Here is a 21,280-nt window from a genome sequence, read left to right as displayed (position 1 = left end):
GGATAATACATACCCAGGACGTATTGGTATATAACGTCCTGGGTATGACGTTAAACTGCATCCGGCCCTGCAAGCGGTCCTCCAACTTGCAGGGAAATCATGGGGGTTGGTGGCAGGATTGGCACTCCAGACACTGTAAAAAAAACTTTACAAAGTTTTGAGACTACAGAAAGGACTCCTTTTTGCTCTCTGCGGGAGTAGCTCTGCTCCAGCCGCCAATAGGAAGGCTGCTTGCATCGCGAAGGGGATGGGGGAAAGCCTCGGGAGCCCCATCCCTGGAAGAGTCAAAACTGTTGGAGAGTCAGTAGGGTCTGGTCTGTTGGGGATTGGAACTGGTGTGGTGCTGAGGCATCGCCCGCTGCACGGCAGCACTCAGGTCCCAATTTGAGGTGGCCCATACAGGTGGGCGCATGGAATGTCTTGTCTCTCCGGCAAGATGATCATCTTCCTCTGCTGTCAGAGGAGCTGCATAAACTCCGCATTTCAGTGGCGGAACTCTCTGAGGTGCGCAGACTGGGGACTAGCCAGATCTCTGTAGGTGGATACACCTTTTGTTGGTCTGGTCGGTCTGACGGCTGTCATATTCGGGGAGTAGCTGTTGCTGTAGCAGATTGGGTTCTTCCAATGGTGTCCAATGTCACTCCTTTCAACAAGCATATTATGAGACTCAGATTACAGCACTCTCTGGGTGCCTTGTCTGTTGTCTCAGTGTATGCTCCGACCACGATGAGTGATGTCTCGGCAAGGGAGACATTTTGTTCGCAGCTTCACTCGGTGGTTGATGGGTGCCCACGAGGTGACACTCCTCTGGTCATGGTTGACTTCAATGCAGCCACTGGCACTGACAGGGCTGGCTATGAGGATTGTCTCGGTCCCCATGGGTCTGGTGACCGTGGTGAAAGTGGTTCCATGTTCCTTGACTTTGCAAAAGGTCAGGGACTGCGAATCGCTGGTTCAGCACCCTGAACCGCATCATTGGACTTGGTACTGGTGGTGCGGTGAAGGAGATCAATCACATCCTCGTGGGCAGACACTGGAGGCTCTTGCAAAACTGCAGGGTCTACAGAAGTGCCCAGTTTGTGAATTCTGACCACAGACTTCTTGTTGCTACTCTTAGGATCCAGCTTAGGTCCAGTAGGTTACCACCTACTAGGAAAATGAGCCTGGACTTGGCCAGACTCCAAGACCAGACTGTTTCTAATGAGTCTGCACGCAGTTTGTGTGAGGAACTTGCAGATTTGGGTATGACTGCCAATCCTAATGTGATGTGGGAGACCTTCCGTGACAAGACCCTGGAGGTTGCTGAGGGTTATGTTGGTGTTACCGGTGTTCCCAGAAGGAGGTGTTTCATTTCGAAGGGCACCCTGGATATCATTGAGAGGAGTCGCAGCGCACGGCTCAATGGCAACTCTGGTCTGTACCGGGAACTGAGAAGGATGGCTGCGAGGGCTCTGAGGGCAGAAAAGAGGCATTTGTTAGAGGAATCTGTGAGCAAGTGACACACCATCTGTGGTCTAGCAACCCACATCCTGCTTACAGAGGAATCAAAGCATTACGCACATCTGAATCTGTTCCTCAGAGAGTCGCAGTCAGGGCAGCTGATGGAATGGTCCTTACGGATGACACTGCAGTTGTGACCCGCTGGGCTGGCTACTTTGAGCAGTTGTTCAAAGCTGATCCTCCGGCTAGGACGTTGGATATCTCTGGGTCTGTGGTTTTTGGGGATGATCCTCCAATTAGCTGTGAAACACCCAATCTCACTGACAACCAGTTGATGGGGGGGGGGGGCGGAAGGGGGGGGGGATGGGCTGGTGGAAGGCTGCAGGGATCTGTGGTATCCGGGGTGAACTTCTCCAGGCTGATGGTGAGGCTGTCCTCCTGGCATTGCAAGCAATCTTTGCTTCCATTTGGCAGACTGGCATCATTCCAATTGACTGGAAAACAGGACTTGTCATCCCTATCTAGAAAGAGAAGGGTGATCGCCTGGATTGCAGCAACTACAGTGGGATAACACTGCTCTCGGTGCAGGGCAAGGTCCTTGCTAGGTTTGTCCTCAATAGGATCCGTGATCACTTGCTCACCTACCAGCAACCGGAACAGTCTGGTTTTATGCCTAAGAAGTCTACCATCGACCGCATCCTGGCACTGAGGGTTCTCATGGAGCACAAACGCAAACATCGACAGAGTTTCTTTGCAGCCTTTGTCGATTTTAGCAAAGTGTTCGACTCAGTTGGTCGAGCTGCCCTGTGAGACATCCTGAGAATTCGCAGGATCCCCTCGAGGTTGCTGGATATCATGGCCGGCATGTACACTGGTACTGTGAGTGCTGTGCAGAATGGAGGCAGGACCTCTGCGTTTTTCCCAGTTGATTCTGGGGTTCGTTAGGGGTGTGTTCTTGCTCCTACTCTGTTCAATGCTTGTAAGGACTGGGTGTTGGGTAAGGTCGTGTGGTCCAGCGGCTGTGGGGCATCTGTTGGTGAAGAAAGGTTCATGGATCTCGACTTTGCTGACGATGCTGTGATCTCCACAAAGTCAATGGAGGCTCTGATCAGGGCACTCGAGAGACTGAGTGAGGAGTCCAAGTGTCTGGGCTTGCGAGTGTCCTGGATAAAAACCAAGATCCAGGCTTTTAATGACCTCTTGGGCACAGCCATCAGCAGTGTGTCTGTTTGTGGAGAGAGTGTTGATCTTGTTGAGAGGCTTACTTACCTTGGCAGTGCCATTCATGTCTCTGAAGATTCTTCCTATGAAGTCAGTAGACGGATTGGGAGAGCATGGGGTGTCATGAAGTCGCTGGAAAGGGGTGTGTGGTGCTCCCAATATCTATGCAAAAGGACGAAGGTCCAAGTCTTTAGAGTCCTGGTGCTTCCTGTCTTGCTATATAGTCACGAGACATGGACACTATCCAGTGACCTGAGACAGACTGGACTCCTTTGGTACTATGTCTCTCCAGAAAATCCTTGGGTACCGTTGGTTTGACTTTGTGTCGAATGAGCGGTTGCTCATGGAGTCCCGAATGAGGCACATTACCTGCATCATGAGGGAGTGTCAGTTACGGCACTACGGCCATATTGCGCGTTTCCCTGAGGGTGACTCATAAGATCCTCATTTTTGGGGACCCAAGTGGCTGGACCAGACCAAGGGGTCACCCACGTAACACCTGGCTGTTTGGAGGGACTGCCCCAAACCTTCCCAATGTCACTTGGCTATTTTTGTGACAATATGTATATGGTATTTAAATCCACACCCGCCCACAGGTATCATTTAACTGATCTGCAGCATCAAAAAAAATATGCAAAATTATAACTGATAGTGTGTGATTTAGTGATCCCAAGCAAACAAAGTTACAAAAAATACCTCAAAATGCTTACTAGAGGAGGGAAAACCATCAAAACAGAGGTATTAGTGAAAGGGCAAATGCAGGATCTTTATAAATAAAAGATTTACTTCACAAAATGGCTCTTCTTAACAAAAAGCTGCAAGTAGTAAAAAAGGCATTGAAAGAGTTGTCGGCAAGAATGATAAAAAAACAGTCAAGAGAAGTCAAAATCCATCAAATCAATAATTGTAAAGGAGCAATAAATCATCAGAGAACACAACAACACCAGTGCAATCAATAAACCGTAAGGGACTGTAGGTTTTCCTCAGCCTTCCAAGTGCTGAGGGAAGTCTCTTGACAGCAATCAGCAGGTGGCTCCGCCCCTTGGGGAACCACCCACAAGACACACGGAACATGCTAACAAAAATACATAGATATATAAGAAGAAAATGATCAACAATATTAACATAAACAATAGAATAAAAAATTAATAAAACAGGCATAAAAGAGGAATTTGAACCCCAGGCAGGGGCAGGATCCTGGCTGAAACATTAACATAATGCTTCCTAAGTCATTCTTATCATGATGGAATACTCCACCAAAAAATGATAATTTTTTACCTCTTATTTACCCTGTGTTGCTTGTAGTAACGACCAAAAAAATGTCAATGTCATGTTTCATGGAGTACAGAGATCACAAAGTCTATGTTATAATGGGCTTCAATGGAGGTCAGCAAGGGCCTAATACCGAACTACAGCTAACAATATTAAAACGTTCAAGATAAAAATCTCAAGGTACTCAGGTCAGATAATTCACATTTCAGTTATCCATTCGTATTTTACAACATTATAAATGTATAACTTTATTTGCTAAACTAATGTTAAATCTTTTCAGAAAATCAGAGTAGTGCTCTGGTTTACTTCTCATTCAAATAGCTCAAAATTTTGAATTGAAGAACCGCCTCTTCCTCTTATTTATTAGTGAAGTGCTCTGTTGTTGTGAATTGGAGTCACAAATATGGCAAAAAGGGTGTGAGACTTGCTAAAAGTCTCATAAGGCAAGCCAGGACTATTACTACCCTGCCCAGGTATGGTTATTATGATTGGATTCTTCTTTAATTCTTTTATGCACTTTTCTAAGGGGATCATGGTCTTCTAGGGGTCTTTTTAGTGGATTTCAGGCCCAAGGAATCCATTTCTGCAGTATATTATTTTTTACATTATCTTTTAACTTTATCTTGAATAGGCAATGCACGCCACTACTTTGTGGATTTTGTGTTGTTCGTTATCTAGGTAATGAATGTTTACCACAATTTTTCAGGATGGCACAATGATGACATCATTGGTACAATGTATTTAAGCATTACTCTTTATTATTCTAAATTATCTGAGATGTAATAAAAACCTGTTAACTCTTTGTTGGCCATTTCTTTAAATTTTCAGACTTATAAAGACTTGTTTCTTTCTATCTTTTCGTTACAATTTACATTTTGCTTTGATGTGAGATTCTATTGCCTTCTACTCGATGAGCTTTGACTATGTTTTTTCTTTGCGTCCTTTTCAAAATTCATTCTGTCTACTTCAGGCAGTACAATGGTGTAACCTCACACAGTCTGCCCCCAACCACTACAAGAAGGCGTCAGCCAGTACAGGCCTAAAATGGAGCCTTGGCTTTTGAAGTTTAAAATATATTTTTAATGTTCCAAAATGTACAAAGGTGCCTTTCAAAGAAGAGAAAATGTCAAACCTCGCTTGATATGATATCTCAAACATGAATTTTTACAAATTGAGACATTTTTTACAAAAAACAAAGAAACACAAAAAACATAAAGCAGGGTAATCTAAGGCATAAAACTTTCCCATATGATATTCAAATGCACAAATCCAAGAAAAGGAGTGAAAATTCACAAAACCAGAAAAATCCAAAGGAACACTCAATGATCCACTGAAGGACCTCATATGTACTGTAAAGGCTGAGGAAGGTGATTCTCGTAATGGCTCTTTGTCATGGGGTTTCCCCCCTCAAAACACAAGGAATGTTACAACATTTAAAGACACAGTACATTAATATTAAATAACTAGACATTAAGCCCGTTACAATAACGGGCGCTAGAATAGTAGTGCATAAACATTAGTAGGAACAGTCTATATTAAATGGCAAAGGACCGTCTATTTTCTGTTACAGTAATACTGGCTTGTATGTGTCTGTAATATGCGTCACTGTATTGTGTGCCTTTAATTTTCTCTCACAGTAATACGTCTCTCCAGCAAGTATTTTAATCTGTGCTGGTGTGCAGCTGATTATTGTATGTATGGCGTCTCCCCAGCAACGGATTTTATGTGCGCGAAAATAAATCTACTTTTAAAAGTCATCCTATTGTAATATCATGAAAATTCGTATATTTAGGAAAACACTTTACATTTTACCGGGCCAAGTTTGTTAATCGCAAATCTGACATCCTCAGAGTGAACACTTGCACAACAACAAACACTAATCCCACCTCTTTGGGGAAGCTGGTCTCCGCATCTCAGTACCCGATTGGATTTTTCATGCGTTATGTTTTAGGTCTTACCTCATTTACCGAAATGCGATTGGATCGGCCGTGCGATATTTTATAGGTCCCGCCCTCTCTGTCTTGTGTGACGCGTCAGGCGGCCTTTGAAGCATCGTACCGTGCCCCGCGCATTCGCACTTCACCAGAAGACACACACACATGGACACATGGATGCACACAGGGATTTTATTAAAGAGGATAAACATAACAATATTAGTGTTGATCAGCAAAACCTGCCAAAGAGATTTTTGCAACAAATTTGCTTGGTTCATCAGTGACCTACTTCAAAAAATTTGCCATTCAGTTGACTTAGGCAAACTTTTTTTTCCCAGTGCCCCTTGATGCTCTGTGGGGCTGATGCCACATGTCCATCTACGTGCTTTTTTTCAGCCAGTGTTCCTCTTTTGGCTGGGGTTCAAATGCTTGTTTTTATGTCTTTATTGTACATTTTCAATTTATTTGTGCATGTTAATATTGCTTTCGTTTATGATCTACATTATCCTTTGTTGTGTGCCTTGTGCTTTGAGGGTCTTTCCCCAAGAGGCAGAGGTATCTGCCCATCACCAAAAGGGACTGCCCACAGCGGGGGCAACCCACAACTTCTTGAGATTTATTCTAATGTCCTTTGGAGTTGGTAAGTGGTTTTTTTTCATTCTTTTTGTGCTTTTGGAATTTTTACCCTTTTTCACTGTTTTTTGAATACATCTTTGGATTACTGAATCAGTATTTTGTTTGCCTTAGATTGCCTTTGCTGGTAACTCCTGATTGCCTTATTATGCCTCATGGAGTTTCCTGTTATTACAGAACATTTTTGTTAACAATAAATATTTTATATCATAATTATCCTATGTTTGCCATTATTACTACCCAGGGTTTGATGGTAATATCCCCCTCTAGTGGCCATTTTTGGAAGTTTTTCTGGACAGTGTGTTTGAGAACTCTCCAGTTTCATAACACATACAAACTGCTAGTAGTGGCAGCATCATCAGCAGCCATGGTGGTGGCAATCTGATGGATGTGTGGAGAACCTTTTTCTAGCCTCAATGACCCAGTCAGACACAAGATGACTGCCAGCGACTGGACCACTTGGTGAGTGGCTACCTGGGGTGCATTGTGTCACGGTGCAGGTCATCCAGATGCTAGCAGGTCCCACCAGGAGCCTCTTGAATCTGTCACTGCCAAGGGATGAGTCGAGGAGATGAGGAAACCACATAAAGCAAGAGGAAGGTGAAATAGTCCTCAGTACTTTTATTAAAAAACAAACAAATCCAAAAAGTGTCCAAAATGCAGTGCAATATGTTCAATAAATAATCCAACAAAACGTCCAAGTGTTAGTGGAGGTTAAAATCTGAATAAATAAAGATATTAAAATAAGGTTACAACATGACAGGAAATTGTCCTTTTCCAAAAGCCCCGTGTATCTTTCTTAAAGCTGACGTTTCTTCTGCTTATCCCATAAGAGCCTCACAGCAGAGGAGTCACCCTGCCGACAGACACAGCCAATTTTCCACAGGTCTGAGTCACTGCCGTTCCATGGCTACAGTAAGGCTCCCTCTCCAGACCTAGGCTTAGGTCTCCAAAGGCCATGGTGCTCACACTAGGGCTCTCAATCCAAGCCTTATTGACCCTCACTGCCTTCTGTAACGAGTCACTCACACATATGGTCACTCCTGCTCCTAGTATACACTCAGCTAGAGTGAGTCATTTCAACCTCCCTGAGCATCAGCCACACACTCCTTTCCAGGGGCTCTCCTCCTAGCTGCCTGCCTTCTCTCTCTCAAGCCCACTCTCTTCAGCTCGCTCAGTCCAGCACCGGCACTATTTCTCCCTCTGGTCTTGATGCCCTCTTATCATTCTTTAACCTCTGCTCTGATGTCTTTTTTTCATCCTGATCCCTTGCGCTCCCCTTTTATATGCTGGGGATTGATTGCAGGTGCGACTGCCCGATTGCCACTCCGGGATGATATGAGACAGATTGTCCGCACGCGCCAGCCAGGAAGGCAATGCACAGTCGGCTGACTGCCCAGCACCAACCCAGAGATGCACCTGCTCCACTCCCCAGTGCGAGTGTGTCAATTATTTATTCATTTAAAACTGATCACTTTTTTCTTACCTGTGGCCCCACTATGTAAGACATTTTACTGTTCTGACATTTTATTCTATTGATTTTATCTATGGAAGGCAGAACAGTACTGTGAATAGCACTGCTGTCTCACAAGTCAGGTGACATTTTTGGGCACAATAATTTGTCCAACATGAGGCAGACACTTCCCTAGCCATCAGGGACACTTAAAAAAACATTGCATCATTATATTCGACTCTAACTAGTTCAGTTCCACTTTTCCTCTTTGCATTTTGCTGTATATCCAAAATGTGGAACTTGAGTTTAAAGTGAATTCTGTAGAGTTCATTCATCACTAAACAATATTAATAGGAAATACATAAAAACATGAAAAATACTTCAAAAACAATGAAAACAAAAAAAAGTAAAATGAACACAAGCAGGGAAATAACCATGGTAGTAATGCAACACCTGGTTTTGATTCGAAAGCTCAAAACCATTTAAATATACTTCATGTTTGTGCATGTGCATGTAAGAAGTTTACTGTACTCTGTTCATGTTACAATAATGACCCTGTAAACGGAAACTACTGTATAATGAAGAACCATGTCAGGATAATGAAAGAAGGATTCACACCAGTGACTAGATATCCGTTTCAAGAGCCATGGTGGTTAGACAGTGGCTTCAAGGAGGCATCAAGTCAAGTCACTTCTGTGGGCATCGTGATTGTAAATACTTAGGACATGGACAACTGGCAGGAAGGGTGCACAGGTTAAGTTAGGTTAGGTTAGGTTAGGCAGACTTTATATCCCTGAGGGAAATTTGTTTGCAGCAGGAAAATACAAAAAAAGAAGACATTGTTACAGAGATCCAATAGATAAACAGAGAAACAACATTTCACAACCAATGTCACTGCATAAACACACACTCAAGATCAATACAATTATTTCTTTCAACTGTACACAAAAATAATAATGCAGAATGTAACATTTAAAAGCATTCCTACAAGTAACAGAATTTAAAATACATATAGCTCTAGGAATAAAAGAGTTCTTAAATATGTTGCTCTTTACCTTTGGAAACCTAAATCTGCAGCCAGATGTCAACAGCTGGAATTTAGAGTAAAGAGGATGTCTACTGTCTGACACAACTGAGTTGGCTTTCTTTCTAATCTGTTTGCAATACATTTCAGTGATAGAGGTTTGCTGTGAATTAATAATTTTACAGCCAATTTTTATAATGTTGTTAAGATGATTTATATTCTTAGTGCTGAGGTTGCCAAACCAGCAGATAAAAGCACATGTAACAATGGATTCAATAAAGGACTTATAAAAAAGTGTTATTATGGGTTTGTCCACTTTAAAACAATTGAGTTTCCTAGAAAGAAAAGTCATGTCTGCGTGTTAAGATCAAAGTTACATTTGTTATCAATGATTGTTCCCAGATATTTGTATTGCTCTACCACCTCTAGGGTCTCCCTTTTAATTAAAGCTGAGACAGTGGATGGTGGAGAGGACCTGAAATCTACCACAATATCGTTTATCTTAGAAATATTAAGTCGTAAATTAGAGAGATCACACCATTATACAAACTCATTGACAATAGGTCAATGGCTGTCTTCCTTATCTTGTAGAAAATTTACAATGACAGTCATTAATCTTCTTTATTTATTTATCTGGTTTGTACAATGCTATATACTGTATATGCTGCCGTTCTTTATTATATTCTGTAAGTGCCTTGAGCATGGGAAAGGCGCTATATAAATAAAATGTATTATTATTATTATTATTAAATGTCATCTATTCTTGTGTAATCTCCTGCAGTCATTTGTATTCGGGATAAACAAAGGAGGAGATAGACAACAACACTGCGGAGTGCCCACAGATGTAGTTAGGCTATCAGAGAAACAGCCATTGACACTCACTCTTTGTGCTCTGTTTGCTAAAAAGTCCAGAATCCACTCCACCAAGTCAGGAATCAAACAGAATTGATTGATCAGTTTCTCAACTAAAATGAGGGGCTGGATTGTGTTAAAAGCTGATGAAATGTCTATAACTAGCAGTCTTGCATGGTTTTTAAATCCTTCCAAGTGCTAATACAATAAATTCAAAAGTGTTGCTGTGGCATCCTCTACACCCCTCTTTGCTCTGTAGACTTTAATTTGTTTGCTTTCTGGCTTTTCTCTCTTATAAACAGGTTTATAGTTGGAATAAACTGGACACAGCAATAATCTGATGAACCCAGCAGCGGTGAATAACTGTTAATAAAGGTTGCCCAGAATTGACAAATGGGATCCTTTTGTCCATTTTGTAATTTGGCATCTTGTAGTGGCAGAAGAGGAATAATTGGAATGCTAAAAGTCAGCAAAATAAGCTTTACACTTATATTGTGTGAATGATGTAATGTACTGTTTTCACTTCCAAATCTGCAACTTAATATGTGCACACTTGTTCCTCTCTTTTTCTGATACTGAGACACTTGTCTATCTTTTCATCAATGGAGTGATATACATGGGGTCGAGGAGAGGCTATTAGTGAAGGTTTGGGGACTCTCTATTCTGATTATTAATATTATAGATTTGGCTAATGCTTTTATTCCAGACAACATACAAGATACGTTATAAATGTTTAAAGATTTTTAACAATTAAGGAACAGCAATATTAAGTGACTTGCTCAGGGTCACACAATGCATTACGGATGGGTGGTGAACTGACAGCTTTGAGTTTAAGCCTGGCACCTTAGCCACTACAACATGCCACCTATTTAAAATGGTCATTTTCAATATCTTAATTTTATAAAAACTTTAAATTTGTTACAAATCTTCATTGCTGGCAACAATTCCATTTCATTTCCTATCAGACCAATGCAGTGGAACAAACTGGTATGCACTTTTTTCTTTTTGAAAATTTTCAAGTGAAAAGCAGAAAAAAGTTAAAAGTCAGTCTTTCATTCTGATTAAAAAGCTCGAAATTGCAGATGGCATTGATTATTATCTGTTTTTCTATATGTCTCTCAAGCAATGACAATGTGCAAAAATGTGCCTTGCATACTATTTTAGGTTTCTAAAACAACTAAACTGAGCAATCAGACTCATAACACAAGTGAATGCTGCTACCAAAAGTTGACCTGTCCATTGAAACTGCAAGATGATGTCACATTGCGCGACTTCAATTATCGATGTCAAATGCAACGACTTCAGTAGCTGACCGGATTGTGTCAATTTACACAACTGGAAATCACTTGGGATGTCGGATCTTGTAACTGACTGATGACTTTCCAGGACAGTTTCACATTTGCAAAGAATTGAAAACACCACTTTGGAGTTGATAGAACTGGTAGCTATGTGAAGGGCGAGCGTCTTTTCTCCATTCTGTCATGGTATGTAAAACATGAGAGATCAGACAGGCAAGACTTTTTTCTGTTTGTGAGGTCCAAAAGGTGCGTCACTAGATTATATATTTTAGCTGAGAGTTCATTAGTTGTCAGCTCTCATGTACACACAGCCCACTCCAACAACTTAGGACAAATTCAGTACTGAGTCACTGGGTATGTCAGACTACATAAATGAGGTCACATAAGCACGCCACGACAGCCCGTACTTGGAAAAGTTATGTCAATGAAGTCAATGACTGAATATCACTGGAAAAGTTGTTTAATGTGACAGGACCTTAACAGAATTCCTCTACCAAGTACAAAGGAAGAGGCAAATACTACTGTGATGCCAGTCTGCACTGACCTACTATACTTGCACACTGTAAATTTATGAACCAGTAATAGAAAAAGAAGGAGTAACATAACTCACTGTTGCATGGATGCAAAGATTCTTCTGTTCTCTGAACAGGACATGCATATAATTATATGGTAGATTAATGCAGAAATAAGTAACGATGCACAGAAAATACAACAGATAAAAAAACTAAATGGTTTCTGACAGTGGATCAAAATAAAGAGACAACTGAAATCACAGAGGTGGAGTAAAAGTAGTTTCCCCCAAGAAAGGAACTTTAAATAGCAATAATTTATTTTTTTTAAGTGTCTTCTTTCAGATCTGCTGCAAACCTTTACAGTTCTGTATTAGTCTTAAGTTTTTAGGCCACCACCAATCCCAACACCCTACCATATAAGCTGAGGGATAATTTGTATCCTATTATCATGAAATCCTATGTTGTCTTCCATGGCTCAACACTGGCAAGTACCCCTCCTAATCTGTTATTTCAGATCCAGGGGGTTCAAAACTCTGATAGACAAGTCCTCACTCAGGCTCACAACAGTAAGGAGATAACAATGATTATGTTCAATCTTTAGTAGCTCACTGTGTCTTCTAGGACTGAATTCAAAATCCTGTTGCTAACCTATATAGTTTTAAGTGGCCTTGCACTGGACCACATCAGTAATCTCATGCACTTCTGCTTTCCAATTCCAACTCCTGCTGGCAAACTTGTGACCAAATCAAACTTATGCTTTACAAGTGACAGAGGCTCAGGCTCCTGTGTACCAAGATTTTGGGATGATCCCCCTAAAATAATGAGATATTGCATTCATTACCTCTTAATGTGCACACCAATTTTTTTCATTTTCTGATGCTTACATTTCAGGGTCATCATACATTGCATTCTTTTAACACCCATCTGTTCAAAAAGACAACTTATCCTAACATTATTAAGCCCTACACTCAGACCTTCAAGAAGACCTCTAAATCTCAAACTATGTTATTTGTTCTTTTTCTTTTAGCACTATGTACTTTATTCCTCATCTCTCCAGATGATTTTGTTCCTGAAAATAAACACGGTAGTTAGAACATAGATAGGCTCTAGAGGTAAACTACAGTATATATTCACCAAGTAGCTGTACCACTGCAAATCACACAAGAAGGGGAGACACAGCGAATTCAAAAAATGAATATATTTACTAGAAACATTGTCCACATTGTAGTAGATCAGGCCCCAGGGTGCATGCTGTTTCCAAATAATATGAAGCAATGTGACACCAATGAGAATATTGTGGAAGGGCAGATGGAGCAGTGGAGAAGAACTATGGAGAACAGTGGTCTTAATATTAGTAGGAAAACAGAATATTAACAGATATTAACAGAATATCTAAGATTTAAAGTGACAAGATTAAGTTAACCATCAGATAGAAATACTTAAAAGGGTGGAAAAGTTCAAATATCTCAGATCAACCATAACAAAGGACGTAGAGTTATTGTAGATGAAGCATTAAACCATAGAATGCAATTGGGTTGGAAAAATTGGAAAAAGGTATCAGGAATGTTATTTGACCAAAGAATCAGTGCAAGAGTAAAACAGTGGTCTGACCAGCATTGTTGTATGGATCAGAAACCTGAAAAATTTAAAAGGTGCATACAAGGATCATACCCTGCATGATGAACCAAAGATTTCAAATTTTGATTCATCAGTACATAAGACTTTGTTCCAGTCTGCAGTAGTCCACAGCTGGTATTTCAAGACCCTATTTTGTCCTTTAACACTCGTCCTGTCATACCTGCTGCACAATGTCTCCACTTTACAGTAGAAACATGCTTTATTCACAACTAAGCTGTGTTTGAAGCTGTTGTGCTGTGAGGCATCCATCAAGCAAGCTGGTGACCCTTAGAAACGTGTCTTCTGATTGGGTTGTGACTTTGGGTCTGCCAGATCTCTTCCAGTTACCAATTGCCTTTGGATTGTGTAGGACTCCAATGTGCTCACTGACAATTTTTTGCAATTTCTCTAAATGAAAGGCCTACACTTCTAAGGGTAATAATGCCCTGTCTCATTTCATTTGTTAATTGACGTTTTCTTGCCATTATCACTGGAATATTGTCCAAGTAGTACTTCAGAGGGTTTAGTAACAGTCTGTTCCAACTCTGCTTTAAGACACACAGAGGGGTTTTTAAGTACTCCACAGAAGTTGGGACACCCATGCAAATTGTTTGCTTCAACTTGCAAGGCTTAATTTAGTTTAATTGCTGCAGACCATCTGTAGGTTGTAACCTATTAGTTGTTTCCTGAAGAAGGCCCATTTGTTATATTCTGAAATTTCCTTTTTTCCAGTTTTTGCAAACCTAAACTTTAAATTTAAACCTCTGGCAGTATACTATTTACTTTTTCACCATTTCAGGTCATTAATAGCATTTCAACAGATCAAATTTAAAGAAAAATAGGAAAAACTAAGATGTTCTGAATCTTTTGACTGATAGTGTACATATTCAAAGTCCATTGTTGCAGTCATGGTGCTGTGTTTATCATTTCATTTAATTTGCAATGTCTGTGTCTCCTATGCTATGCCAGTTTGAGGTTTCTTGTTTTTCTTGTTGTTGTCGTTGATGGATTATTATTTATATTGTAACCTATACTTTTCCCCCACTCCTTCCATCTTGCAGCTGAGTGCCCAGTTATATCACATGGAATCGTAAGACTGGAAGGGACGTGATCCTCATGTATGGACCTGGGGCACTACCATATATACTGTATATTGATTACATCATTTTGTAAAATGTTAATTTCTCAAACATGTTTATGTGACAGTGTGGGCCCTGCTTCATACTCCCTCTTCCTGCCAACACGTAATTGGATGAGCTGGCAGATGAGTACGGCAGATGAGTACAAATCACACTTGGAGCAATAGGTTGATGAACAGTAAAAGTGTTCAGTGCTTTTATTACCAAAAATCAAAACAAATGTTCCCCAATAAAATGAAGTGTACAAAAAACAGTCCATAAATAAATAATCCTTAACACAAGGTGAAAAATGGAGGCTAAAAATCCAATAAATACATCCAGTTAAAACAAGGTTAAAATCAAATGGCTGGAAGCAGTCCCTTTTTAAAAACCTGGTGCCTTCTCTTTTTAACTGGTGGCTCCCCTACTTCTCCCATACTGGCCTTGCAACAGGGGAGTCACCCTGTCCGCAGGTGCAGCCGATCTTCCTCTGGTTCGGTTGCCTTCTGTGCCTTGGCTACATACAGGCTCTCTCGCCAAACCGAGACTAGGGTCCCCAGCAACCAGGGTGCTCACACTGGGGCTCTCCCTCTCAAGCCTCCTCAGCTCCTGCTGTCTTCTTGGCCTTACAGGGCAAGTCGTCCACACTTCCAGACACGCCAGCTACTCTGAACCGCTCAGCTGGAGCAACTACCTCTTACTGCCTTGGAGTGTCAGCCAAACACTGTTTTCTGGGGCTCTCCTTCCTGCTGCCTGCATTCTCCAGCTCTCTTTTCCTCACGCACTCGCTCCTGCATTGGCTCTTATGCCCTCCTACCTTCCTCTCTCTTTAGCCTCCGTCTGTGTCTTTCCTTTTTTTTTTTTTTCCTCCCTTCCATATTCGCGCTTCTCCTTTTTATATTGGTACGTAGCACAGAAGTGGTGATTAGCACCTCCCAGCATCAATTACGGCCACGGGAGACTCTGCACCTGTTCATTTAAGTGTGGAAGCTCCCATGCCACATTGCACCCAGGAACCGCTCCTGCCACACTACCATGACCCCTGCTTAAAGCCGTGAGTGTGCCAATTATTTATTTAAATAGGCAATTAGCCGCGGACCACACTTTACCACAGTTTAAGGTATCAGTCACAGTGTCTGTTAAAAGTCTGTTAAGTTTGCACTGTGTGTGTTTTTAGCTAAAAGGGCAGACACCTTTTGGACTGCAGGACGCAGTTTAAACCAGCCAAGGTATTTAGAGAAGCATGAAGGCTGAGAATGCACTTTTGTTCTGCATTCAACTACAAAGTATACATTTTATTGTTTTTAATACCAATGTTTTCTGTTTTATTGTTTTAAATCTAATAATTTTTTATTGTTTTATGTTTTTCCAAAAACTTCATCTGATGTTCAGAGAATGCACTGTTTTGCAAAGCCTGTACAGCATTGTACGTGAAATAAATGTATCATCTCATGGATAATATAATAAGGAGATTAGGAGAGGAGTTGGGTGAATGGACATTAAGAATGTACCTTGCCTCAGGCAGCTTTATGAAATGCAATGTGATCATGGCTATTACCACTGGCAGCACTCATTTTCTATTGCTAACTATTGCTGGCTTCATACTTTGATTATTTACATGCCAGCCTTGCTGTCAAGTATATCGTTACATGATGGATTGTTAGGACTTTATCACACTATTGACCATGACATATTGCTGTTGCAGCTTGAACATCTTGTTGGGCTTAAAGGGGCTGCTCTTAACTGGTTCAGGTCATATCTAACTGGTAGACACTTTTCAGTGACTTTAAATTCCTCTTTTTTGTCTACTGCTCCTCTTAAATGTGGTGTTCCTCAGGGATCTATTTTGGGTCCTATTTTATTCTCTATATACCTTCACCCTATTGAAGCTATTTTTAGGAAATTTAACATTTCTTTTCACTGCTATGCTGATGATACACAGGTTTATATTCTGCAACTCTGCAATAAATCAACTGCACAACTGTCCTTCTGAACTAAGATCCTGGATGGCTAATAATTTTCTTGATCTGAATCAAAATAAAACGGAGGTGCTTATAGTGGGTTCATCAGCTAAAGCCCAAATTGGTCTTGGACTTCTCGGCTCCTTTTCTGTCTTTTGCAAACCTCAAGTCCGCAATTTAGGTGTTACCTTTGACAGTAACCTCTCTTTTGAGAAACAAGTTAATTCTGTAGTCAAGAGTTGCTTTTTCCAGCTTCATCTATTAGGTAAGATAAAGCCTTTTTTATCTTCTAGGGATCTTGAGAAAGTTACTCATGCTTTTACCTTTTCTTGCCTTGATTACTGCAACTCACTGTATTCTGTGATTAGCAAATCCCTGATACACAGGTTACAGTTGGTCCAGAATGCTGCCGCTCGCTTCCTGGTTGGTGCAAGAAAGTCTGATTCTGTTTCTCCAATATTAGCTTCTTTACACTGGCTGCCTGTCAGTTTTCAAATTGATTTTAAAATCTTGTTGCTAGTTATTAAATCTTTACATGGGCTTGCTCCTGCCAATTTATCTGAATTGTGTGTTTTACACCAGGCATCCAGAGTGCTTAGATCTTCTGGTCAGTTGTCTCTTGTTGTCCCTTGTACCAAATGTAAAACTAAGGGGGACAGGGCTTTTGCAGCTGCTGCTCCTCGCCTGTGGAACTCTTTACCTCATCACATAAAGGAGTCGTCTACAATTGAACTGTTTAAAACAAGATTAAAGACTCTTTTCTATTCACTTGCACTTCGTGACCTTCAGTAGTACTGATGTTTTCCTCATTGTGATTATGGAACATTACTTCTATTTATTATTTATTTTATTTATGTTCATTTATTTTATTTCTATTTATGTTATTCATGTTAATTGTATGTTTTTCTTTAATTCTATTATTGTAAAGCACTTTGGCCACAGCATTCCGATGTTGTTTTAAATGTGCTATATAAATAAAGTTGACATTGACACCATGCCCCCCTAATGTCTCTCTTATCATTTTGGTCTGGAGTCAGAGCTGCCCATGCACAGAAGAAAACCTCCCTCTACTGATTGTAACTATGTTTTTAATTGCAGGTCCCTGAACATGACACTGGCATTGCTGTATGCAAATACTATTTCAGTAACTGTACTATTTTTAGATCATTGTGTCGTACTGTTAGAGAAAAATCTTCATGGCAACGAGAGGCAAAGAAAAACAAAAACTATGTAACTACTGCATGCATTACTTCTTCTTGTCTTCTAGCTCTTGGAAATACTTTTTTCTTAATTAGAATAAACATTACTGTCACTGCAAAGCTCATTTCAGCCATATCAGCAGTTTGCATATCCATATATTTGTGCTTTTTCACATAGTTAAATATAAAAAAGGTATATCATTAAACAGAAGCTCACTTGGTTTTCAATGAGAAACTAGCTGTGAATGTTAAATATACTGTATCTGTATAGGCCGCACCTCTAACTGCAATAAAGAAGCCATTAACAGTTGGGATATTGTCCTTCCTCCTCCCTTCACAGCCTGTAAATCAGGTCTGGATTCAGCACAGGCACATATCTCTAGTGAATATCGGGTGTGCAAGTTTTAATTTAAAATTCAAGTTCACTTTTTGGCAACCCATTTGAAAATTTTAAGCAAATGGCTACAAAATGTAAGCTGTGCAGATTGCATTAGTATTAGTACCAGTGTTCCTTTAGAGCTAAATTGCAAAATGTTCTCCTAAATAACAGTAACAGCATGTTTTTGCTTTTTTTTTTGTCCCAACATAATGTGTATACAAGGTGAGTGCAGACTTGGTGTTGCCTTAAATACTGACCGGCTGCTGACTTTAGTTGGATGTGTAGCTTTAATACCCACAACATTTCCCAGTGCCAGTTTCAATTTTATTGTCCCGTGACTACAGTACAATGAAATTCATACTTGCTTGTCTCTACATAGTTTGTGGCAGTCTATTCTGTTCTTGAATGTTATTTTTCTAGTTATTGGGATGTGAAGAACCAGAGCCTAGCATGACAGCAATGAAAAAAAATGTCAGTTCATTTTACATTACACTCACACACATGCACATAAGTATCAATTACAAAAATAATTGTGGACTATTTCATAAACCCTGTAAATACTCCAAAGACATGCATGTAAAAAAACCCTATATTAAAGGTGTAATAATAATTCACACAAAATGCAGGTGGTGTAGTGGTAGTGCAGCTGCCTCAAAATAAAGAGATCATGGGTTCATATCCCTGGTCCTCCCTGCGTAGAGGTTGCTTTAAGTAGAGAGAAAAACACTATATACATGTAAAGAATTATTATTATGACTACTAGAGACACATGCAAGTCCATGTTTCTTTTCAAATAAGCACAACATACTACCTGGGCATGTTTTGAAACTTGCTTGTCCGTATAATAATCAGGAGGACAATGGAGGAGATAAAAGTATATGAAAATTTCACAACAACTCAGCATGAAATGCTGATCAACAGAAAACAAGCTGAAAGCACATATAACTTGGCAGCTTTAGCAGTTAGTGAGAATTCTAAGAACAAGCTGAGAAGAGCCTACTGCTTCCATTTCCATATGAGAATGAGATTCATGAACCAATTTACCAAACATTATTTGACAGTAACATTTTGGGGAACATTAAATCTTGACTTTGAGCTATTTTGAAGGAGTTAATTGATTAGATATTTATGGGCGATGTTGGATTAAATGTCAAGTTCTTGTCAAAATGTTTCCTCTTTTTAAAACATTCAAGTCTTAGCTAAACACAATACAAGAAAATCATTTCTCGCAGGCAAGCAAACAACTTCAAATTGCAACAAGCAATAAGCAAAAACAAAATGCTAACATCTAACAGTCATCTGTTCTTTTACTTTCTGAAATATTTTGTTCCAGTACAAAAAATGTAACAGGCCAAAGCCTTTCCAGTCATTATGGGCACAGGGCAGGAGCCAATGCTGGACAGAACACCATTCAATCACAATGTCCTTTTACACTTTTCCACACACATATATAGTGCCTTATGAAAGTATTCACCCCTCTCGGAGTTTGTCCTGTTTTGTCGCATTACAACCTGGAATAAAAATGGATTTTCATTTGGATTTTATGTAATGGACTTAAGAATATAGTTCAAATTGTTGAAGTCAAATAAAAATAAAATATCTTGTACATCTCCATCCATCCATCCATTTTCCAACCCGCTGAATCCGAACACAGGGTCACGGGGGTCTGCTGGAGCCAATCCCAGCCAACACAGGGCACAAGGCAGGAAACAATCCTGGGCAGGGTGCCAACCCACCGCAGGACACACACAAACACACCCACACACCAAGCACACACTAGGGCCAATTTAGAATCGCCAATCCACCTAACCGGCATGTCTTTGGACTGTGGGAGGAAACCGGAGCGCCCGGAGGAAACCCACGCAGACACGGGGAGAACATGCAAACTCCACGCAGGGAGGACCCGGGAAGCGAACCCGGGTCCCCAGGTCTCCCAACTGCGAGGCAGCAGCGCTACCCACTGCGCCACCGTGCCGCCCCTCTTGTACATCTCCCCTCCTTTAACCGCCACCTTATCGTGGTGGAGGGGTTTGCGTGTCCCAATGATCCTAGGAGCTCTGTTGTCCAGGGCTTTATGCCCCTGGTAGGGTCACACAAGGTAAACTGGTCCTAGGTGAGGGATGAGACGAAGAGCGGTTCAAACCTCCTATGATGAATGAAAACTTTGGACGGCGTTTTCCCTTGCCCGGACGCGGGTCACCGGGGCCCCCCTCTGGAGCCAGGCCTGGAGGTGGGGCTCGATGGCGAGCGCCTGGTGGCCGGGCCTGCACCCATGGGGCTCAGCCGGGCACAGCCCGAAGAGGCAATGTGGGTCCCCCTTCCCATGAGCTCACCACCTATGAGAGGGGCCAAGGAGGTTGGGTGCAGTGTGAGTTGGGTGGTGGCCGAAGGCAGGGACCTTGGCGGTCCGATCCTCGGCTACAGAAACTGGCTCTTGGGACATGGAATGTCACCTCTCTGAAGTGGAAGGAGCCTGAGCTAGTGCGCGAGGTTGAGAGGTTCCGGCTAGATATAGTCGGAATCACCTCGACACACAGCTTGGACTCAGGAAGCAATCTCCTTGAGAGGGGCTGGACTCTCTACCATTCTGGAGTTGCCCCCAGTGAGAGGTGCTGAGCGGGTGTGGGTGTACTTATTGCCCCCCGACTTGGAACCTGTTCATTGGGATTTACCCCGGTAGACGAGAGGGTAGCCTCCCTCCACCTTTGGGTGGGGGGACGGGTCCTAACTGTTGTTTGTGCATATGCACTGAACAGCAGTTCGGAGTACCCACCCTTTTTGGAGTCCCTGGAGGGGGTGCTAGAGGGCATACCTTCTGGAAACTCCCTCATTCTGCTGGGAGACTTCAATGCTCACGTGGGCAATGACAGTGAGACCTGGAAGGGTGTGATTGGGAGGAATGGCCCCCTCGATCTGAACCCAAGCGGTGTTTTGTTATTGGACTTCTGTGCTCGTCACGGATTGTCCATAACGAACACCATGTTCAAGCATAGGGGTGTTCATATGTGCACTTGGCACCAGGACATCCTAGGCCTCAGTTCGATGATTGACTTTGTGGTCGTGTTGTCGGACTTGCGGCCACATGTCGTGGACACTCGGGTGAAGAGAGGGGCGGAGCTGTCAACTGATCACCACCTGGTGGTGAGTTGGCTTCGATGGTGGGGGAGGATGCCGGTCAGGCCTGGTAGGCCCAAACGTGTTGTGAGGGTCTGCTGGGAATGTCTGGCAGAGTCCCCTGTCAGAAGTAGCTTCAACTCCCACCTCCGGCAGAACTTCGACCACGTCCCGAGGGAGGTGGGGGACATTGAGTCCGAATGGGCCATGTTTCGTGCCTCTATTGTTGAGGCAGCTGACTGGAGCTGTGGCC

At 41.7% G+C, this 21,280-nt stretch overlaps 2 protein-coding genes across 2 annotated transcripts in view; one reads left to right on the top strand and one right to left on the bottom strand.

The window, feature by feature from the left end:
* The window catches only part of LOC127526110 (craniofacial development protein 2-like), a 1,015,936-nt gene that overhangs the window by 975,285 nt on the left and 19,371 nt on the right, over positions 1 to 21,280 (top strand). The gene's annotated exons all lie outside the window — the stretch shown is intronic.
* pstpip1a (proline-serine-threonine phosphatase interacting protein 1a) overlaps positions 1 to 21,280 on the bottom strand; it is a 229,282-nt gene that overhangs the window by 193,187 nt on the left and 14,815 nt on the right. The gene's annotated exons all lie outside the window — the stretch shown is intronic.

This window comes from Erpetoichthys calabaricus, chromosome 17, assembly GCF_900747795.2.
Source record: "Erpetoichthys calabaricus chromosome 17, fErpCal1.3, whole genome shotgun sequence".
Lineage (NCBI taxonomy): Eukaryota > Metazoa > Chordata > Cladistia > Polypteriformes > Polypteridae > Erpetoichthys > Erpetoichthys calabaricus.
Note: the sequence above shows the minus strand (reverse complement) of the source record. Positions and strands in the feature narration are given on the sequence as shown.